Source organism: Bos javanicus, chromosome 15 (assembly GCF_032452875.1).
Source record: "Bos javanicus breed banteng chromosome 15, ARS-OSU_banteng_1.0, whole genome shotgun sequence".
Lineage (NCBI taxonomy): Eukaryota > Metazoa > Chordata > Mammalia > Artiodactyla > Bovidae > Bos > Bos javanicus.
The window spans coordinates 54,908,260-54,929,417 of NC_083882.1; the positions used below are offsets into that span (position 1 = coordinate 54,908,260).

At 53.9% G+C, this 21,158-nt stretch overlaps 1 protein-coding gene across 4 annotated transcripts in view; it reads right to left on the bottom strand.

Moving 5' to 3' along the window:
* Positions 1 to 16,355, bottom strand: part of GDPD5 (glycerophosphodiester phosphodiesterase domain containing 5) — an 89,901-nt gene extending 73,546 nt beyond the window's left edge. For 3 of the 4 annotated variants that reach the window (XM_061380887.1, XM_061380881.1, XM_061380882.1), the window contains exon 1: positions 16,268 to 16,355. The gene's annotated coding sequence lies outside the window, so the exon portion shown is untranslated. The remainder of the gene's footprint in view (positions 1 to 16,267) is intronic. The other variant, XM_061380885.1, reaches the window with a different exon arrangement.
* Between the last annotated feature and the right edge of the window lie 4,803 nt (positions 16,356 to 21,158).

The window sequence follows — 21,158 nt, forward strand, 5'->3', positions numbered from 1 at the left end:
ATTTTCACACAGAAGCAGCAGAGCTTCCTATCCTGCACCAAGCTGCTTCATGCAGGCAACCCGCAACCCCTATCTAGCTCAACTCCCCTCTGCCACCCAGTTTGGGGCCTTAGAAGAGCCAACCATGAGGACACCATGGCACTTCATCCTGAGCTCAGCAGACTGGATGCTGAAAGGAAGAGAGAATGAGGACTGAATTCCTCCAGCAGAGTCAGCCTGACCTCTGCCCTGGCAAATGTCTGGCCCTTGCCCTACTAGGGCTTCCCAGGAGACCTCAAAGCTGGGGGATAAACAGTCTGGTCCTCCCCAGCACACATGACAAGAATTCCCAAGAGCCCTTCAGAGCTGGAAGGGACATACTAGGTGACCTTGAGCCCAACCATGAGCAAGAGCAACTCAAGGTCCAGAGCAGGAAAGGACTTGTCCAAGATCCCATGATGGAAGAGTCCAGTCAGTCCACAAACCTCCAGGTGGGCAGCAGCCAGGTGCTGGGGACACCGGGATGAATGGCTTGGCCCTCAAGGTGCTCCCACTCAGCTGGTGTTTGGACCCTTGTGAGCTGCCCAGCTTCTCCAGCCCCATCTCCAACATCCCACCTCTCCTCCCTCTGCTTCCATCACCCCAGGCTTTACACAGGGTCCAGAAGGTGTAACCTACCCGGTTGCCACCTCTGTACCTGTGCTCCAGGCTGTTGCCTTTCCAAGAATGGCCTTCCCGGCTGGCCAGAGCCTGTCTACTCCTCCAACCCCCAGGTGACCTCTGCTCTTCTGTGCAGAGACTAACTCCAGATTCCTGAGCCCAGCTCAGGCCAACAGAGCCCAAGGGAAGTGCTCCTTCCCTCTTCTGAGCCTCCCCTCACTCCTGACAACATCAAGGAACTCCTTCTGTGTGAAAATGGGTAAGCAACTTGACTTCTGAGCCTCAGTTTCCTCATCTGTAATATGGGAGCAATATTAACTCTGTCTAGGGTAAATGTTCCTGGAACTGTGTCCCTTACCCACCTCTGGACCAGGGACTACAGAGCCACTGAACTCAGCAGTAACTGCATCACCCACCTACCTCCCATGAAGACCCCTAACAATAAAAAACAAAAACACTTCTTTCTTTTAGGGCTAGTATTTGTCTTTCTTTAAAAACCCTTAGTGGGCACAAGGAAATGAAATGAAAGGTTCTTAGTCAGACGCATCTTGGCATTTCCAAATGCTGGCTGCGCGCCTGGCACCCAGGAGACGTCTGAGAGATGTGTGTTTGGTGGATGAAAGAATCAAAATATCTCCACCATTCACTTCCTCCTGTTGCCTGAAACTCCACCATTATTACCAATTCTTTCCTGGGGCTAAACGGTCCTCCCGCAGATCCACTCTCAAAAGGTAAGCTGCCCAGGGCAGAAACAAGCTCCAGCTGAAGCCTTCTGTGTCAAATTGGAAAGTGAGGGTATACAGAACAGCTCTCCCCTGAGTTTTCTCCAGGCTATCAGCCTCCAGTCCCTGCTCTGCAACAAAGCAGCCGTGTGTTCAGGCAAGCTTGGGAAAGGCTGGTGGCACCCGTGCCACAGGATGGGGATCCCTCGTGCACATCAACACAGTAAAGGCCCTGAGAAGCCCTGCTCTGAGCTATGTGGCCTTACATTTCCCAAATCTACGCGTCCTGGGGCCCAGAACCATCCCAGGGAATCAGGGCTCCGCAGAGCACAGTCCAGGCAGCGTGGACCAGATGGTGGGCCCAGGCCCACTGCAGGACTAGTATGTGTGCTAAAGGCAAGCCCACACTCCCCGCTGGCCGATCCAGAGGCAGATGATCCTGCCCCAGCTTTGTGACAGAAGCAGTAAATGAACGGGGCATCACAGGCTTGCAAACGGAGCACAGGAGAGGGAAGAGGTAACAGGCCAGGCTGGAGACCTGAATTCCCACTGAAGTTCTGTGCTCCCTGCTGACCACTGGGCAAGGGACCTCCTCCAGATGAGCTCAGTTTCCATTGTCTGCAAAACAGAGATAATGCTATGCTCAGGGCTGCTGTGAAAATGCAGTGTGGTGCTACAGGCAGAGGTGGATTATAAACTGTAAAGTCCTGGGCCAGCATGTGCTGCGTACATCATGATATACCTGTGTGTGCTCCTGGGAGGGTGTGGTCATGTCTTGATTGATCACAAGCCACTGCAGAGGTCCTCAATCAGGATGGATAGATGATGGATGCAAGACCCAGAGACAAAAATTTCTAGTTGAATAGCTACGAGTGAATGAATCAATAAAGCAATTCTAATAAGCTCAGTTGTCCCATTTCTCAGTCCCCAACTGGAAGGAGCAGCAAATTAGGAAATACACACAGGGGCAAGAGGGGAGGAAAAAGAGGTGCTGGACCTGGCAGATGTGTGGGCAGGGAGAGAAGAGTCAGGAACCCACAAAGGCAGAAACTGTTGTTGAACAAGAGAGCAGTCCTGGGTCACGGGGTGCAGGAAACCTGTGGGGTCTCAGCCGGTCTCGGCTCTCCGAGCAAAGCAGTCAGTGTTCACCGTCCCAGGAAGTTAACCACATGGGCCTCGTGCAGGGAAAGGAAGCCATCACTCCTTTTCGAAAAGGTTTCCAACCCAAACTATTAGACGGCTGTTTTTAAAGGGAACAGGAAGTAGGAGGAAGCCTCAGGGACACAAGCCTTAGCTGCCTGAAAAAATAGGCTCGGATGGTAAAGAATCTGCCTGCAATGCAGAAGACCTGGGTTTGATCCCTGGGTCAGGAGGATCCCCTGGAGAAGGGAATGGCAACCCACTCTAGTATCTTTGCCTGGAAAATTTCATGGACAGAGGAGCTTGGCGGGCTACAGTCCATGGGATTGCAAAGAGTCGGACACGACTGAGCAACTAACACTTTACATTTTTATACCAACTTATCAACATATTCATGCACAGAACAAACTTTTTTTTTTTCTTTTTTTCTTCAGCTGCACGGGGATCTTAGCTCCCTGGGGATGGAACCCATCCCTCCAGCACTGGAAGCACGGAGTTTTAACCACTGGACTGCCAGGGAAGTCCCAACAAACATTTTGAAAGTGCCTACTGTGTGCCAGATAAGTGCTGTTAGGCGCTGGGGGGAAGGGATACCAGGCCTCATCGGACAGTGTAACACATTGAAGACCTGGATAGACTAATGAAGTGTTGGGTCACTTGAGGATAGTGAAGGAGGTGTTGGAGAAAAAAGCCACAGACAGGAATTCTGGAGGACCAAGCTAAGTCACCATGTGACCTCAGGCAAGTGACCTTCCTTCTTTGAGCCTCCACATTCCCATCCAAAAAGTGGGGCAGATTAAAAAAAAAATCACTTAAAGTACTACTCTGCACCAGGAACTGAACCAGTGGTTACAGATCTTATCTAATGCACACAGCCAGCAAGACAGCTGCTGCTATTTGTGGTGGGGAACGATTGTCCCTTTTACAGAAGAGCAAACTGAGGCTCAGCCGGTTACTCACATGCCTGAGGGCAGAGAGTTGCTGGGAGCCAGAATTAAAACCTGGAGAAGGCAATGACAACCCACTCCAGTGTTCTTGCCTGGAGAATCCCAGGGACGGGGGAGCCTGGTGGGCTGCCGTCTATGGGGTCACACAGTCGGACACGACTGAAGTGACTTAGCAGCAGCAGCAGCAGGATTAAAACCCAGGTTTGCCTGACTCCAGAGCTCCCCCTCTCTGGCCCTCCCAAGCAAGTCCCACGCTGCCTCTCACAGATGGCCGCTAAGGTTCGGTGACATCATGATAGCAAACTGCTTTGTAAAAGGTAAACCATCCTGTGATCAAAACCAAAGAGAAATCAGTCTTGATCCTCCAGGAAAACAAACACTGAAGTTCACAGGAGCACTGAGAACTAGCTGCAACCCAGAACTCCTGGGTTCCCGATCCCTCTACCTCCTTGACCGACTTCTTCCCAGGGAAAGGGCAGTCCCAGGAGCCCTGGGCAACCTCCTACAGCCCATGCAGTGCCCTCCCAGACTGGAAACGGACTCACGCACGACAACCCCTGTGGTCCTCCTCTGCTGAGGACCTAGATGCCAGGCCTGGTGTGAATGGGGGTAGGGGCTGGGCAGAATCAAGAGCCCCGTGGCTCCTTGGTCCCACTGACAAGCCAGTCACCTCATCTCTCTGAGCCTTGAGTTACCCCACCCACAAAAGAGAGATTAAAGTAGACAGACCTCACGTGGGAAAGGATCTGCTCGGAGGAGGGACTCGACAAATATAACTGACCTTTTGTGGGATGAGTTTAGGTGGGTAGGAGGAAATCCAGGCTCTCAAAATCCCTGTTTGAGGAGGCAGGTGCTGCCCTACCCACTGGGAATCCCCCCATCCCCACTCCCTGTCTAATCTTAAATGTGCCCCTCCTGCTCTCGGAAGCCCCGGCCTGAGAGGTGAGCTCAGCTCCTACCACTACTGCCATCAGCAGGACCCTAATTTACTGACTTCCCAGGGTGGTGGGAGCCCAGGTAAATGAGAAACAGAAAGGGGGGCTTCAGCTGAACTATACCCATCTTTACTGGAGACATCTGGGACCCTGGGCACAGACATCCTCATAGACCTACTGTGGCCCAGAGAGGCTGCTAACTGGCTTCAGGCCACACAGCAAGTCAGGAGTCAAGTGGGTGCTGGGACCCAGGCCTTTGAGACCTAGCCCAGAGCACTCTCCACTACCCCTGGGTCCCTGTTTTGGAGCATGGATAAAACCCAGAGAGGAAGAACAGTGAAAACAGTCAAGATGAGGCACCCACCCCCACATCATGCTGGTCAGAAGGCGCTGGCCATTGACAACTGGGCTCCCAAGACAGAGGTTGAAAACCAGCACCCAGTTGCTCTGCTGTTCCCTGCCTCACTCACTGAAGGTACTGATGGGCACATTTCTGTACAGAATGGGCTTAGCCTGCTTCTGCACAGGCCTCAACAAAAGGAAGGAGGTTCCAATTGCAGCATGGTGGACTTAAGTTAGACACAAGAAAGAACTTCCTGAGGCAGCATTAGAAACGGACAGTGCAGGTAGAAAGGAAACAGGATAAAAGTGGTTGTGGACTCTCTTCTAAAATACAAGATGCTTGGACTTCCCTGGTGGTCCAGTGGTTAGAGTCTGCCTTGCAATGCAGGGGACGCAGGTTGGATGCCCAGCCAGGGAACTAGGATCCACACGACTTGGAGCAACTAAGCCCAAGTGCCACATCTAGAGAGTCCATTCGTCACAATGAAAGATCCGCACGATGCAAGGAAGATCCCAAGCAGCCAAATAAATAAATATTTTTTAAAAATACAAGATGCTGTCTTATCCATCAGGGCTTCCCAGGTGCCGGTAGTGGTAAAGAACCCGCCCACCAATACAGGAGACATGAGAGACGTGGATTCGATCCCTGGGTCAGGAAGATCCCCTGTAGGAGGGCATGGCAACTCACTCCAGTATTCTTGCCTGGAGAAGCCCAGGGACAGAGGGGCCTGGCAGACTACAGTCCAGGGGATCGCAAAGAGGTGGACAGAACTGAAGTGACTTAACACGCATGCATGCATCTCATCCATTAATTCATTTTAGCTTCAAAACAGACCTGGAAAGTAAGTGTGGCTACCCTTTTCTTCTGTTTACCCTTACTTTCTAGGTGGGTAACTGAGGCTCAGAAAGTGTAAGTAACTTACCCAGTGTCTTCAAAGCTCTAAAGAGGCAGAGCTGGGCTGCAAAGCCAGGACTGACACGGCAGCCGGTTGAGATCAAGGCACGACCACACCCACCCTTGGCATCTCGCTGCTCCTCCTCAGTCTGTCGGAGATTTCCATCCGGGAGAAGAGGGAGTGCTCAGTGGTGGCCAGCTATTAAGGAGAGGGCTCTGCATTCTAGGACTGCCCTGCTGTCCCCACAACGCCACGCCCCAAAGGCCTCCAGACACTTTCCACGCAATATGGCCCGATACATCTTCTGTCTGACTATGCCCCTGAGCTCATCTGACGCCAGCCTCCCCGTAGCCTTTGCCTGACTCCTGAGATAAGGCTGTCCTTGGTAAGACCACCCTGGAAGCTACCTGCAGCCTGACCTAGGGGGAAGAGGCATGGGCCAGGGTGAGCCCCGAGGTCCCCGCCTCCTCTGCAGCAACAAGTGAAGGGGAGGCCTGGCTCCTCCAGCCACGCTCAGCAATCTCCGAGTCACTACCGGGCCCTGGAAGGGCTTAGCCCTGTTCCACTGCTGGGGAAGCAGAGGGCCAGAGCAGCCAGGCCACTTGCCCACAGTCAAAGAATAAGAAATAATTCAATGAGAAACTGAGCAGGGATTCAAACCCATGTCTGTCTGATTCCAGAGGCCATGTGTGTCACCAGAGCATCATTCCACCCTGGAGCATCATTCTAGCCTGGAGCGTCTTCCTCGCGCTCTGCTTGCTGCAGCCCCTAGGGCCACGCTTCCAAGCCTTATGCTTCCTCTTCCTAGAACACCCTTCCCACCCAATTCAGACCAGTAGAGTTCCTAGCCTATCTTTTAAGATTCATTTCAAATGCCCCCTTCTCCATGAAGCCCCCCGGCTTCTCTCATTCTCTTCCGAGCTCCTGTGTTTTTGCTTGCATCCTGCTCAGAGCTGCCTGCCCTGCCCTGTGAGGAAGAGACTTGAACCACACCCTAACCATTCCCTGCCACCCCAGCCTTGGGGCTTCTTCAGGGTGGCGACACCCAAGTCTTCTTCCTCCCAGCTCTTCATGCAGACTTGGTGGTAGAACTTGGGGACATCTCATCCAACTGCTTTTTTCTTTTTTTTCTGACAAATAAGCCATTTATTCTCAAGCAGAAAAAAAACAAATATCCATTTTGATTTTCAAAACACCCTGGACATTTATCACATTAAATCAGTTATTTGATTATGGTCATCCCTCGGTATCTGCGGGGGACTGGCGACTGCTCTCGGACACTGAGCCTTAATAGAACGAGAGGCTACTTCTCACAGGACGTGATTTGCCTGGGAGGACGTGGGGCGGGGGGAGGTAACTGACAGGTAAGTGTCCACAGCGGGGTCAGGCTGTGGGGAACGGTCACAGCCCTCGTCACCGGGGCAGAGTCTAGACTGAGGGCGGTGACGGTCCCCGTCCTCTCATTAAAGGTCCGGCCACATCGTGAGTTCTGGGCTCCCACTGTCTTATTTGTGATAATGGTAAAGACCGTTATTTCCTGGGCACTTCCTGCTCACCAGGCACCGTCCCAGGCACTTTCCATTCATTGACTCATCAATCCTCACAACAACCCTGTGAGGTACTCTCTGCTATTCCCAGTTCAAAGACGAGGAAACCCAGGCACAGGGAGGTTAAGGGACACAGTGGTTAGTCCCCCAGCCATATTACGGCAGAGTCAGGATTTCAGGAGAAAGTCTGGTTTTAGAGCCTGTATTCTAACCACTATTCCATGCTTCCTGACCAAAAGGGACAGAGACACACGCTGGAAACTCACAGCTAGGTCCTCTGAGGACCAGCGGAGCTGGGCCAAGTGGTGGGGATGGCGGCCAGGGGCCTGGGCACCAGTCTCAAAGGGGTGCTCAGGCCCCTCTGGTGAGGCAGAAATAGAAAGATGGGTGCCCCCAGCACTCCTCTCGGAGAAGACTGTGGAAGATGGGATGCTCTGGGGTGGGGGCTGAGATCCCCTTTGAGAGGGATAAACTCAAGTATCAAAGATGAGCCCTAAACTGCATCCTGTGGAGGGTGAGTCCAGCGCACCTCATAGGTTTTACCTGAAAGCCTTGTGTTTGTTGTTTGCCTCTCTGGGCCCAGCCCACTTTGCATCGGGGCCCCTGGAGGCTGAGGTGTTGAGTTATCTGCTGTTGGTTTCTGGGAGGTTCACCCAGTGGGAAACCCCAATGGGAGACTGGAGGAAAGAAGGGAGTGGAAGTTTTATTCCACCACTGGGGCTCCTGGGTTACCTGGGTCCCTCTCCTGCGGGCCAGAGCCTCTGTCCTGATAGCTGACCACTTCCTCCTGGGGTACCTGCAGCCCTGGGCAGGAACCGGCCCCCTGCAGCTGTGCTCCCTTTACTGGTTTGCCACACCCCGTTGTCTGAGCAGCTCACTCTGGGCTCATACACCCTCCCTTGTTGAGCCAGAGCAGAGTGACCAGGTACTGTTGCCAGTGACCCCTTTTTGCAGTCTTTCTTTCCTCCTCAGAGTCCCCTCTAAATGTGCATGGAACAAATGATTACATAATAGGGGTTTGCAGGGGGCATGTTACTAAGTGTGCAGACCTCCGCTCTCTCAGCCTGGGCCAGCACTCAGAGCAGGTTGGGAGCAGGGAGCAGGACTGGGCCATGAAGGCAGGAGGCAGAGTTCACTGAGGTCTGCCACGGCCAGTGTGAGCACTCATGACACGCTAGGCACTGTGAACTATACACCAAGCACTTCATTCACTTCTCAGAACCTCCCCAAGGACGTTGCACATCCTATTTGTGCATTTTACAGAAGAGAATACCGGTGCTCAAAAAGCAAAGCTGAAAGGACTCTCCCAGGGTTGTATTTCCAGTAAGTGACAAAGCCAGGGCTCAAATGCGACTTTCTCTGCTTCTGAAACCCATCCTGGTAACTACCCTGAAATAATTTTCTTGGATTGGCTTTCAACAGAGGCAGCTGACTTAAATGGGGTCAATTATTGGTGAGGGCCACACAGAGGCCTCCAATGTCTCCCCAGTACCCTCCCCGAGATGAAAAAAAAAAAAAAACCTCTGGCATTCTTTAGTTCTTCCAGGTGGGACGGGGCCCCAAGCAGGCGGTGCAACTGGGTGTCCGGGTTGGAAAAACAAGCAGATTCAGACAAGGCTTCATTGTTAAGGAGAGCTTGACTCTTGGGCCATTAAAACAAAACCAAGCAAGACAAAACGCTTGCTGCCTTGTCTTATCTCTTAGAGAGAAGGGGGATGGGAAGGGCCCCAAGACTGGCTGCTGATCTCTCCCCACGCCAGCCTCCGTCTCCAAGACCCAGCTTCAGGTGGCTGGGCCAGTAGAAAGAGCAATGCAGGGGGAGCCCAGGGTCTGAGTCCAGCAGGCTCTGCCACTGTCTGTGACCTTCTATGGCACACTGCTGGCATGGCCAGTGCCACACTGGTGCTTCCTGCACATGGCCTCATTTGGTCTCTATGGTCCTTTCAGAGAGAGATGTTATTTCTGTTTTCAGATGAGGACACTGAGGCTCAGAGAAGATACTCAAGCAGGGATCAGAGGGGTGTTGGAATCTAGGTTTATCAGATTGCAAAGTCTTTCCAGTCCCTGTTTCTCCAGGGAGGGCAATACCCTGGAAGCAACGAGCTCCTTGTCTCAGGGATGTACGGCTATCACCCGGGGATGCGGTAGGAGGCATGCTGCAGAGGGTAGCCAAGTGGTTCTCAGTCTTGGTTGTGCTTTGACGTCACCTGGGGAGCTTTAAAAACTATTGTTGTGTAGGTCTTGCCCCAGGAGTGGGGACCAGGCAGGACTTTTAAAAGTTTCTGCAGTGATTCTAGTGTGTGCAGCAAATTTGAGAGCCATGGACCCAGATGCTCACTATAACTTCTTCTACCCCACACCTTATAAAGGAAAGAAGGGCTTTGTTACCCTGACCTCATTTTACAAGAGAGGCAAAAACCAGGCAAAATATAAGGGCCAAGGTCGTGTCCTTAGGGCCCACCATCAGCTGTGAGTTCAGGCAGTGTGAGGGGACCCTGATTTTAGGGTGCCTCTGGGGTGAACTTTTTAAAAGATACTTGGGGGGTCCTGGCTCCTTTGTCAGTGGAAGAAAAGTTTCTCTTTGAGCCTCCTGGGTGGGAGGGTGAGGCAAATTCTTCAAGGCCTTTTTTTCTTTTACATAGAGTTCACTCATTCAAAAGCTAAACAGCTGTAGGATTAATGCTGGAAGACCACCTCAGCCGGAGGGTGTGCTTTGGGAGCAAGAAGATAAAAGATCTCCAAGCAAGGCCTGTTTATTCTTTTCTGTTGGAGATTTGGTCCCAGGCCTGGGAAGAGCTGAGGCTCTCAGACCTCGACCCACACTTTCTCCCACCTGCCTCCTTGCTGCCCTCCAGCAGGATGTCACAGATCCGGCGAGACAGCGTGGGGCAGGGGGAAGATGGAGGCCTGTGGAGTCCAGCAGACCCAGGGTCTGCCCAGGCAGGGACTCCTCCTGGACAGGAACCTCTCCGGTGAGTGTGTGTGTATGCGTGATAATTGATACTTTTCAATGCAGTTCCAGGAGCACCGCCTCCAGGAAGCCCTTCCGGACTCCATCTCAGCCGTGCACTGAGCAAACCCAGCCCCTGGCCTCCGCCACACTGTGTGTTGTCACCGCTTCTGTGTGCTCCCCTCCCGAGGAGGCCGCATATTCATTCATTATCCAGGGCAGCTGCTCTGTGCCTGGGACTCATTCCCTATGTCCATGCTGAGCACCTATTCTTTCAGACTCTGGTAGGTGCTCAAGATACAGGCAACAACAGCACATATGCACTGAGTGCTTATTATGTGCCAGGCATTTTTCTGAGTGTTTTACATGAATAATGCATTTAATCCTCACCACAACTATAACTGTGCCCATTTTACAGATGGAGAAACTGAGACCCAGAGAGGTTAAATCACTTGCCCAAGTCACATGGCCAGAAAGTGTGCACTTGGGCTGTGATTTGAGCATTGCCCTCTAACCATCCACAGATGTCCATGGGATCGGCCCCTGCCTTGGGAGCTCAGTCTTCACAATTTGGAGGTTTTGTATCTGTGTTTACTTGTTGAATGTCTGTTCCCCTCACGGACCAAAATCTCCAGTCATGTTATGTTTTGTAACATGTAATCATGTGTGTGTGCAGGGGAGAGGGAGACAAAATGAACACTGCTTCCCTTAAAGGAAGGATTCATTCTGCTCAGCATCTGCTACCTGGACTCCAGACGGCTCCTCCCAACTGGGTCATTCCTGCTGTGAAGGTCTGGGAAGGACCAGGTCTCTGGACATCCCTCTTGGTCCTGACCTCTGCCTAGAACTTGGCCTACCTACTGGGAGGGTGGTGGGAGTGGCAGTTCTCCAAATCCGATCTTCCAGAGTCCTCCCCAGGTGGCAAAGCATCCTCCTGGAAGAAGCCTTCCCTGCTGCTTGGCACACCCTCCCTCCCAGCCTCAGTGGCTGGGCTCTTCCATCAGCTTCTTACCGAGTCACTTGATCACGAAGCAACTGGGGGGACGGGCAAGGGGACTCACACTGCCAGAGTCTGTGTGTCAGGCCTGGCACCTGCCTCCCATCGTCTCATTTAACCCCTGCAACACTGTGATTACTGGTGACATTTTATAGAGAAGGAAACAGGTACAAGGATTGAGTAACCTGCCTAAGGGGCAGCTTGCACTGGCTCTCCTGGGACGGGGTAGAGGCACCCACTCTGTGCCAGGCACTCTGGGAGCAGGGGGAGAATTGGGTGGCAGAGAATCTGCTTCTGACTGGCTAGCAAGGGAAGCAGACCTACATAAACCCAATCCACAGACCACAGCAGGCAAGTAAGGGCTGTGGATCTGTAGAGGAGGAGTCCTGGAAGCTTCTAGAAGGAGACATCTTCAGGCCTGGCTCGCTTCCTGATTGCTCCAATCCCACGACCACCACAGGAAGAAGGGCAAGCCTTGGCTGACAAAGTTCTGGTGCCCCGTGGGTCCCGCCCTGGAGGCTGCAAAGGGAGGAGAGGCAGCTGCTCAGCCAGCTGCCCCGCCAGTGACCCCACTGTGACCAGGCCCGCCTGCCTCCAGCCCTGCCAACCTGGCCTGGCCCAGCCGGCTCCCAATCACAGGGTCGTCTCGGCCCAGTTAATGACCATGCTCCAGCAGCCCAGGCCGCCTCCCTCCTTCAGGGGGAGGAGGCAGCGGCTAACTACAGAGCCTGCTGGTCCAGACAGCGCCTGGGCCAAAAATCACAGCCGCCCATCGTACCACATCCTCTGGCTCTGATGCTGTGGTCTCCTCCCCTACCTTCCAGGGTCACAAAGGACACTGCAGAAGGCTGGAGCTCTGGAAGCTCGGATACCCCACTCCTCTCCCCACAGACCTGGGGAAACAGGACCACAGATGGGTCTGATTCACCCCAAGTCATACAGCCAGCCAGTGCAGGGTCCAGGGCCCCCTGCTCAGCCCAGCACTGCCCTTCCCTAGCCCTGGGAGGAAGGACCCTTTCCAGGCTTTTTACATGTGCAGTTTGCTCTCGAGGTACTTGGGTGGAGTTGAAGAGGCAGGACATCTAAGAGCTGCTGTGCTGTCTGTTCAGTTGCAGATAACAGCACACTCCTGACTTCTCCCACCATCTAGCTGTGTGACCTTGGGCAAGACAAGGAGCCTTTCTGAGCCCTAGTTTCTGGGGCATAACAGTAGCTTCCTCCCAGCGTTGTGAATGAGAGGGTCTGTAAAACAGCACCGTGTCTAGCTCAGAACGAGTACTCAAGAGCATTAGCAATTGCTCATATCACCATCACAGTAGAAGTAAATGAGTGTGGATACATATTACCAACTGTAAAGTGGGATGCAATGGTAGGGATTGTTTATACTATTACTATGAAGTGTGAAAGATTTAGAGGCAGTGTGACCAGAGGCTTGGGTAATCCAGGAATGTTTCTCAGTGGGGGGTGGAGGGATGGTGGGGATTTATGTTCTGAATTGGGCCTTGACCGATGGGGAAGTGGGCAGAGAGGAGGATGGTATGGACAATGGGAAAGAAAAGTGAAAGTGTTAGTCACTCAGTGTCTGACTCTCGGCGACCCCATGGTCTGGCCATGGACTTCTCTGGGCAAGAATACTGGAGTGGGTTGTCATTCCCTTCTCCAGGGGATCTTCCCGACTCAGGGATCAAAGCCTGGGTCTCCTGCACTGCAGGCAGATTCTTTACCATTTGAGCTATCAGGGAAGCCCATGGATGATGGGAGGAACCCCATAAACAAAGGGGCCACACATGATGTGTTTAGGAAACAGTAGTGAGCAATGACCAGGGGTCCATGCAGTGGCTTTGGTGGGCAAGACCTTGAACGCACAAAGAGGTCTAGTCTCCATCTTACTGGTAAGAAGGCATCACAGAGGGTTCTCAATGGGGCCCTGTGATGCTTTCTGCAGTGTGAATTCTGTCTGGCATTCAAGGCCCTCCACCATCTGGCCACCCACCCCTCTTATTCACAACCTTCTCTGACCCCACAGATTCATCACCACTCTAAGTTCTCCCCACCTCCCTGCTTATTACACCGGCTCATCTTTCCCGCCATTAGACCACCTTGCGGCTCACGTTCACAGTGAGGCACTCTTTCATTAAATGCCTATCAGGCCATCTTTATGTATATGACCTCACAGTTACCTGTAGCTAACCTCATTTTACAGAGGAGGGAGCAGAGGCCTGGCCGGGCAGGTGCCTTGCTCACAGTCACACAATAAGTAAGTGGCACGGCCAGAATTCAACCTTGAGCTGATGTCAGGACCGCTACTCTCTACAGCAAGTTGCCTCTAGCCCCTGTCTAGACACCTTTCTCCTTGACAAAGCCTTCCGGGATACTCTGGTCCCCAAGAGCCTCTCCCAGCCACCCCTCCTGACCCATTTGGAATCAGGAGCCCAACAGTTTGATCCTTGTTCATCTAGCTTGGTTTCCATTGTTTCCTGCAGGCCCACCTTGCCCCCTTTAAGACAGCTGGGGTTGATAACAGGTCACTTTCTTCCTGTCGCCCCTTTCTGCCATATCTAAGACTTGATCTAGCACTGACAGGAACAACCTGCCTCCTCTGGTGGGGTTCAGAAACCCAGCTGACCACAGAGCAATCAATTCCTCCAAGCTGCCTCCCAGCAAGGGGAGCCATAAATTATTTACTGCACCTTTGTGGCTAGGGAGGCCAGACAATGGGCCAGAGGGAACGAACACCCACTCCCCCCAACCCTGAAGGGGGCCAGCAGCCCTGAGGTGAGGGGTCAGAACCCAAAGCCTCCTTGCCAGGGCCCCGAAGCAGATTCAAAAGGGTTATAGGATGAGGGCGGTGGCCCAGGGGAGCCTGACCCTTACAGCTGAGCAAATCCAGGTCTGTGAACCTGCAACAGTAGCCTCCATTCCTACCCAAGGCAAGTCTGAGAATTTCTCTGGCTTTCCTGGTCAAAAATTCAAGCTTCCTTTTCTTACAGGGAAGGAAATAGCTATCTGGCCACGTGCTGTATATTTAAACCTCACAACAACCTTGTAAAAGAGGAGTTCTAATTCACAGAGAAGCAGCTGGGGCTCAGAGGAGTGAAGTGACTTGCCCAACACCACATGGCCAGTGGGAGGAATCAGAGCAGATTTCTGCTGCCTGGTGTGACTCACTGCTGTCTGCCGGTGCGCTCAGCCCGCCCCATTGAGTGCTAGTCCCTACAATCCCTTCTCCATCCAGACACCTTCCAGGGCATCTGGTACACAGTCAGCACTCAGTTCCTGAAGCAAACTCAAAGGCTCTGCGCAGATGGTTTCACCTCTCTGAGCCTCAGTTTCCCACACAAGGTAGCCATTAGCAACAAGCCCTGTCTTGGCAAACACCACTCTTTAGCACTCGACAGTGGGCTGGATGAGATGGCCCTATTCTCTGAGCAGGTAACTTATCACCTGCCTTGACTCCATTTTACAGGTGAGGCGTGGAGCCACGGATGCATCCAAGAGACCCCTGGGGGGCGCCCCAGTGTCTCCTGCCTCACTGTGCTCCCGATCCTTTCTACTCCACCATGAAATGAGATCACAGGTGCGAGATTATCTCATCAAAGAGGAGCTTTGTTTAGATGCGGGATTATTATGAGCACTTGAACCCCCAGGGAAGGTGGGGGCTGGGAATCCCAAGCCCCTCAGTTACTTTCTCTTCCAGGTCCCCCAAACACTCACCCCCAGAGACTGAGAGCTTCCAGTCTTCAGCTGACCTCTCCACCCTCCCCTACCTCCTAGGGGCTTTCCAAAGTGGTTTCCCCTTGACTCCAGGAAGCTGGGCACAGCAGGGGTTAACTAGTCCCAGCCAAGGCCACCAGGGCTCCTATTGAGGCCACGTTCCCTTCCCACCAAGAACAAGAGCCCACGGAGTCCATGCCAAGCACTCTTTCATAACATCCCTCTCCGTGCACAACCCCAGGAGGCAACAGGACCCCTGCCTGGGAATCCGGCCCCTGGGACTGTGCCCTTCGGCCCGGCAGCCCCAACCCTGGGAACCTGTGCAAACCCCTGCCCTCCCAGACCAGAGGTGTCTTGCAGATTCCCCTGCCCCGGAGAGGCTGCGGTCAGACTTGAGGTCTGGGCCAGAGGCTGTGGGGCTGCTGCTCTGTCTCAGGCCCCAGCACCAACCACATGGATTTTCACAACAGCCTCACATGTGGTCACTGAGACCTTACATCTGGGGTGGGAAAACCCCAGCCACCCATTGAGAAGACGCTAACCAGGGAAGCAGAGTGGATACCTTGAAGGATGTCTGGGAAGGTTCTTCTCAAGTGTACTTCTGGCTCAACCTGTCACTTGCTTTAGGACCTCAACAATTGGTACCCCCTTGTCCCCAGGCCTCAGTGTCCCCCTTTCCAATGTTCAGCATGTGTGCCGGGTGAGTGCTGAGGGCCTCATCTCCTTCAGCTCTGACAGGCTTTGACTTGGGGACCTCTATGGTGTGTTCTCCTAGCAGATAAGCAGCATCTCAGGACCTCCTAGCCTCTTAGAGACGCTGGATCCTGGCACACAGGGGACGGGGCAGATGTCAGGGAGGGAAGCTGTGAAACTGGTAAGCTTCCCATTTCCGCTCTCAACTCTGGGTCACCTTTCCCGGGAGGTGACAGGACAACGGGGTGGGAGGGAAAGACCACCTCCCAGCCTCAGGATCAGCTCTCCGAGGGCCCAGTGGCCCCACCTTGACCCCTCCCCCCCACCTCCTGCCTGGCAGCTATGCACTTCCTTTCTTTTCCTCTCCATTCTCTGCTCCTCTCCCTTTCCAGCCTAACACTCCTCCCCAGTCTCAGCACCAGAGTAAAAAAGAGCAGGGTCAATCAACCCTGATGAACCTCAGTTTCCCCATCTGTGAGCGCTCTTAACAGCACACAACACCTTTCATCACACGCAGTGGGAGTGAGCCATTTGAGGGATCCTTTGCGCAAGGGTGGGGCGCGGACCCGCACACAATGGGCGCTCAATAAGTGCCCGTTTTCTCCCCTTTTCTCCTCCCTTTCCCGCGCCCCGCTCCTAGCCAGTTCCAGCTGCAGCTAATGCCCCGAGCACACCCGCAGGTGGCCTCGGAGCTGCCAGGATGGGGTTGGAGGCCGCCTTTGCTCGGCATCCGGGGCTCTCTCACCTGCAGCTCTCGGCTCTCTCGTGTTCTCTTCGGGGCAAGCCTTCAGCCCCTCGTCTGGGCGGCAGGAAGGTGGCAGCTTCGGCTCGCAGCACCAGCACAGTCTGGCTCAGTCTGACTGTCCAGCCCGCCTGGGACCCCTCACGGGGCTCTGGACCAGGCCGGGGCTTCCTGGACTTTCGCACGGATCCCAAGTCCGAAGTACCGTGTCAGAGGCGGCAGAAGGTCCGAGTTTCGGGGAACCAGAGTCTGGAGGCGTCCGGACTCCTTTGCACTCAATCAGGGGGCTGGGGTGCACCCCGCCTTAACCCTGGCCGGAGGGCTGGGGGCTCCGACACACACTACAGAAAGGCTGTGAGCGAGCCCGTAATCCTGGAACCGTATAGTGGGCCAGGAGCGTCCCGTCCCGGTGCACTGGATCTGGGTCGGGGGCTCGGAGCGTCCGGGCTACACGTCCCGGACCGCGGAGCAGGGAGCGTCCCGCCGGAACCCGGGGCTGGGGCAGGCGGGGCAGGGCAGGGCGCCGGCGAGGAGCGCGGAGCCGCGGCGGCCGGAGCCGGCGGGGAAGTCTTTCTAGGTCCGGACTCGGCTGGCTCCGCAATATGGGGCGGTCCACGGCGCGGCAGCTGACTCCAGAGCTCCGGGCCGCGGCTATACTTCCTCCTCTTTCCTCGGCTCGCTCGCCGCTCGCTTAGTCCCGCACCGCAGCCGCTGCCACCGCCGCTGTCATCCCCGCCGCCCACTCCCACTGGAGCTGCAGTCTGAGCCGGAGCCGAGCAGAGCCGGGGTAGCGCCGCTCAGTGCCGGAGCGCCGGCCAGCACGGCCCCTCCCGAGTAGGGGCGGGATCAGTGTGAGGCCCCGCCCACCCGAGCTACAAGCAAGGGGCGGGGCGAGCTCCAGATTCCGCTCCTACCCCCACCCGGCTCAGGTCCCGCGCCGTCGTGCAGCTGGAGCCAATCCGAGAGCGGGAAAAGAGCGGAACTCAGCGGAACGTGGACTCTACCTCGGAGAGGGCGGGGCAGAAGCGGAGAGGTGCAGCAGCAGACTGGATAAGGGAGGGCACGGTGGGATTTTAAAGAGCTGAGCTGAGGGAGAGGGTAACCTGGGGACCCGGATGGAAGTAGGAGTAGGGAGGGCTGGTTTATCGGGGACCGAGGGTGGGCAGTCAAGGGGTAGGAACAGGGGTCGAGGTGGGAAAAGGAACAGGATGGAAACTAGGGTAGTTATCCTGGGGCGAGTGGAGTCCTCAGGAATAGTGAAGCCCTCGATACTGGTGGGACACAGCCTCACAGTATCCTTCTCCCTCTCTGGCTTCTAAGGCTCAGCGTGAGATGAACTTGGATACCCTGAAATATTCAGGTTTCTGGAAGCAATGAAAAATAAGATTTTGAAAATAAAGAGCGGGTCTTTCTTTAACGTTTTTCCTCCTTCCCAGAGCCCACCTGCGGGGGTTGGGGGGGATGGATGGGGGGCGTCGTTGTCAGTTTTAAAAATAAGACGCTAAAAGCAGAGGTTAGGTAGGGACAGCGCACAGACATCTCTATAGTATTGAGTTTCTGTCCTGTACTCCCACCCCATCCCTCCCCCAGAGCCTTGGAGTTGGAGCTGTGTCTGATTTATCTCTGGGCGCTAGATTCCCCATACAGGGCGAGGCACAGAGCTAGTCTTGGAGGGTTTTGATGTATGAATGACTGAGTGTTGAACGTCCAGCAGGGGCCATGTAAAAGCCATTAATTGGCCTGGGAGGGAAAGGATGGAGGCTACGGAGTACAGGTTTTCTGTAAGCCTCACCACCAACCTTGTACTATAGGTACCCCATTTCACTGATGAGGCCACAAAGGCAGAGAGATGTCACCAAGTGATGTTCCCAAGACCATATAGCTGGCACAGGATTCCTTCCACTCATCATTGTCACATTCTAGGGCAAAGCTATGTGGCTTTGAACAGGTTACTTGATCCCTCCGAGCCTCTGGTGCCTCAACTGTAAAAGGGAAATAAAGATGTTGCTACTTAGCGAGGACTGGACAGGCAGCAGGCTTCAGAGGATGGAGGGAAGGTCTTCTGGCAGAGGAAATAGTATGTGCAAAAGCATGGAGTCTGAAAGAACCTCTCTGGGGATCCCTCGCCTATTCTGAGGGGATTAGGAGAGGTTTCCCTCAGGGAGTGACAAGCAGACTCAGCCCAGAAATAGGGCTTAGCTAGCTTAGGAGGGAACCTTGGGGAATGGACAGTGCTCTGTCTTTGTAAAGGCCAGCCTGGACTAAACGCTGGAGGTGGGGGAGAGCACTGCTCTGTTGAAGAATCCAGACAAGTTCAGGGTAGTTGGTACTCGTAGAGAAGGCACAGGAGAATGGATGGAAGAGGCAGGTGGAGCTAGACAGGAGCAGGAGAATACTTTTTCCTTTTTTTCTCTTTTTTTGGCTACACTGTGATCTCAGTTCCCCAACCAGGGATCAAGGCCAGACCCCCACAGTGAAAGCACTAAATCATAACCCTGGACCACCAGGGAATTCCCCAGACTTTTTTTCTAAGAGCCAAGAACTCCATTAGAGTCTTGCTTCTGGTCCTGAACCCAACAGGTTTTTGCTGAGGCCCCAGCCTTGAAGCCCCTGATTCTTCTCTCACTGGGTATCAGAGGGGAGTCCTGGGACGTTTTAAAACCAGGTCTTGATATAGGAAAGACAGGTAGGGAAGCCAGATAGCATGAAAACATTTAAAGCCCACAAGAGGCAGATGGTATGAAGAGTTGGAATCCTCTGTGAGGCCTGGACCCAGAGCTCTGCCCCATCCCTCTTCAGAGTACACCTTAGAGTCTGGCTGGGGGAACACGGAAAAGGGTGAGCAGAGGCTGAAGTCCAAGCTGTGTGTGTTGGGGGGGAGGCAGAGGCGGGGGAAGAAGCAGGTGTTCTCTCCTGGCCAGGCCCAGGGGTGGGGGTGGGGAGGTTGGCCCCAGGAAGCTAACACCGGTGGCTGTGGCTGGAGGGCTTGCAAGCTAGTTTGCTAAGAAACCTTGTGACTGCTCCCTCTGCTCAGAACCTTCTGTGGCTCCCAGTTGCCAGCATGATCAAGACCTAGATCCCAACCTGGCATTCCGGTCCCTCTGTTGCTGCTCTCTGCCAACCCCACTGGCTTTACCTCCCAATCACTCCCCTCTCCCCTCATACCACACGTCTCTCAGCTTCATCCATGAACAGGATACATCTCTCCCTTCATGTGGTTGCTCCTGCTTGTCTGGGAGCCATGTTCCCCCTTCCTCCTGAGTTAATTCCTATTTCCCTGCTGACCTGAAGGGAAGAAGCTTTGGAGCAAATGCCCATCTGTCCTCCTCGTTGCTGTATGCCCAGACCCTAGCATAGTCTGGCACATAGTCTGGCTCAGTAAATAATTGTTGAATGAATGTTCAGTCTTTCAAATCAAGTGTCTCCTCCTCTGAGAAGCCTTCCTTGGATTCTCATTGGAAGTCCACCTTCGGTCTGGAATGGCTTGGCTTGAAGGCTCAGTAATCAGGTATTTCGTGTCTAGTTGGACCCACTGCGTCAGCAGTACCTCTGAGGCCGTGTGCCCCTATGCACCAGCACCCAGCAGACAGCCTGGCACCCTTGTGAGACCTCAGCATTGGGAGATGAATGAGGCTCTCACAAAGCTGTTCTCTGGCCGCCCCTGCTATGAGAGTCTCCAGAGTGGGGTCAGATGAGCAGAATGCCCGCATGAAAAGGAGGCTTTCAGCACAGACCCTCCATGATCCTTGAGGCCCCAGAGACAAGTGCCCAAGGTCAGCAGGAAGGGAGCAGCACGCAGGACTCAGACGCCCACATTCGCCCTCTGACTACCCTCCCCGGGGAGGAAGTCTCCCGACCCAGGAGAATCAGGCCTTTCTGCGCCAGAGAGGCTCACGACGTGTGACAGAGGCACGGTAATCACGGTGGCTTGTCTGAGGGTGATTGAATCTGAGCCCCCGGGGCTGACAGGAAAGGAGAGCCTTGTCAGCCTGGTGCCTGCTCAAAGGACCTTCACCCTCCTCACATTCTTCTTCTTTTTTTTGGCTGTGTCTTTTGGCATGCAGGATCTTAGTTTCCCGACCAGGGGTCGAACTGCGCCCCCTGCATCTTAACCACTGGACTGCCAGGGAAGTCCCCTTTCCCGCATTCTTCTGACCTTACTTTCTTCTGCAGTTTCAACTGTGTTGCAAGCTCCTTCCCAATTGCAATACAAATAAGCATTCACTTTGATGCTTACATTTACATTAACAATTTCACATTTTTTGCCTTAAGTAGGGCGCCCCATGAGGTCTGCTTTCAGTACACCGCTCCTGTGCGCCCACCATGTGGAGGCACTGCGCTTGGTGGGGGTGGACACCACCCTCCTGCAGCTCACTGCCTGGTGTGGGATCAGCAGGCTCAGCTGAACTAGTTCACGCTCACGATACATCCTGCTTTCCTGCCTCGGCCAGCCTGGAACCCTTTCCCCAGCTCTCCCGCCTGCACGCGCCCCACTTGGCCACTGGGCTTTGCTTCATCCCTCAAGGCCCAGGACACAAGTTGACCTCTCTGAGAAGCCTGCCCGACTCCCCCAGCTGGGAGCACAGCATCATCAAACGGAGCTGGTGATGCTGCAGGCTCTTTGTGCCTCTCCTGGGGCTCTGATCTACTTAGATGTTGGCTGTTTATGGGTCGGTTTTCTCACTGGAATGTGAGCTTCTAGAGGGTAAAGAATGGAATCTTGTTTCTCTGTGCCCCCTGCCTCTGCTCATTCCACATTTACCAGTAGTTCTTTGAAAAAGAAAGATTACTAAAAATAAAATTTTACTTATTTTTTCCTATTTATGCATTAATGTATTTATGTATTATTCCTATTTTATTTAATTTTTTGGCCACACCATGTGTCATCTGGGAT